General features: G+C 39.3%; 1 long non-coding RNA gene across 1 annotated transcript; it reads left to right on the top strand.

Moving 5' to 3' along the window:
- The first annotated feature begins 268 nt into the window (after positions 1–268).
- LOC131686025 (uncharacterized) lies at positions 269–1,391 on the top strand. The gene is made up of 4 exons (XR_009304907.1): positions 269–412; positions 504–576; positions 640–935; positions 993–1,391. It is a non-coding gene; the product is annotated as an uncharacterized LOC131686025 (long non-coding RNA).
- Positions 1,392–1,755: the final 364 nt, after the last annotated feature.

Below are 1,755 nucleotides of genomic sequence, written 5' to 3'. Positions count from 1 at the left end.
TACACCATTTGGATGAATTTCAAGTGGGGAATGAAAAAAAAGATGCCACATCTCTAAATTTATCAGCAAATCTGCAGTTGTTTCAATTACACTGCAGATTTTTGCAGACTTCAAATATTTCCTAATACAAAGCCTTTATCATTAAATTTCAACAAGCATTTAACATTTTGGATTATTTAAACAATCATCGCACTTCTTTCCTCCCTCAAGTATCTTGCAGAAATTTGCAGACTTTGCAGATTTATACTGCATGCTATTGCATAAATCGTTCTGGCAACCGCGATACCACAATAATTCATTCAACACTGTCAAAACATCAGTCCTCAAACAGGAGAGTGTTGTGAATCGAGACGGTCAACACTCGGTTTCTCGTGCAGTTGTCGTAGAGTGTAGATAGCTGTAGCAAATTGACGTGAGTATTTTTTTAATTTGTGTGCTCAATATTTTGTAATAGTAGTCTATTTTCCCGCATATCCGTTTCTATTTTGTTTTGCTTCAAGTAGGACCCATTCGCGTTTTTCGACGGAACCGAGGAAATATACTAGTCGGTAAAGCAAGTTTTGCAGCTTTCGGACGGTAAGATGAATGTTTTTTCAACCAAGTAGAAGACGAAAGATGGTCATCCTTTTATTATTGCAGAATTTAATCCAATCAACCTGCTAACACGCTGCTGAGAAGGTAAAAAGAAAAACGTCTACTTTTGCGCAGATAATGAATACATCTAGCTTGGGGTGTTCGTTCAGTGTGACAAACGGAACAGATTGTTCGTCTTCTGCTTGGCCCACGAATGTCTCGGTAGTATAATCAGCTTCATCGGGAATGAAAGACGAGTGTCCATCGGAAAGGACGATCCGATCAAACTGCTGTCTTATAGCCCGACGAATCCACCGGTACTAGATGCGTTGAGCGAAACCTGTCATAAGGAGGTTGAAAATGTAGGTAGATAGTTTTAGATGTGCTTTTTGTTTTTATTAAATTTGAGCTTATTTTAGAACCAGGTAGCTCTATGCTGCAGTACAGAGCGGAAGACGGTTTGAGGATGAACATCGTTGATTGGCGTGTTGGGGCGTACGTCGATCACCACGACATGGTACACATGCTGCGGATGTGTCAAGATATGAACTGGCAGAGTGGACGAAAAATTAAAGGCGTTTTTGCTTGACCCCGAAACTGAGTCAGGTTCTGACCTCAACCGGTGTCAGTTCATACATTTTGACAACAGTTGGGGTTAGAACATGACTCAGTTTCGCTTCAAGCAAGAATAACGTAAGACTGTGTTCTATTCGCAAAGAAAAAAAGTTTGAGGAACGAAAGGAAGCTAACTGGATCAGATGACTTAACGATTCCGTTGTATACCTTTTGGAGACCGCTTAACATGTTTAATGTTTATGTTCTTTAAACAACATAATTTCCAAAATGAATAAATATATAGAAATCCATTCGAAATTGTTTAATATGGGTGCGGGCTAGCTGGCATACACTTATTTAGCATATCGGGCATTTAAAATAGTTTCGATAAGTGATTCTGTAGGTAGGTGAATGGACAACAATAACTTTAGCTAAGCAGTAGAGTATGCTAGCTAGGCTGAATGACGGGTTCTAGAGAACTTTGCCTTACAGTTTTGGAGCAGCATCGGATGTTGTAAATTGTTATAAACTCCTATTCGATTGTTTTCATGACGGTTCGGTAAAACCAAATCGTTGCTGAAGCCGATCAATCAAGATTGTCCAATTAAATGTCTCCGAAACCGACGA

The sequence above is a fragment of the Topomyia yanbarensis genome, chromosome 2 (genome assembly GCF_030247195.1).
Source record: "Topomyia yanbarensis strain Yona2022 chromosome 2, ASM3024719v1, whole genome shotgun sequence".
Taxonomy (NCBI): Eukaryota; Metazoa; Arthropoda; class Insecta; order Diptera; family Culicidae; genus Topomyia; species Topomyia yanbarensis.
Note: the sequence above shows the minus strand (reverse complement) of the source record. Positions and strands in the feature narration are given on the sequence as shown.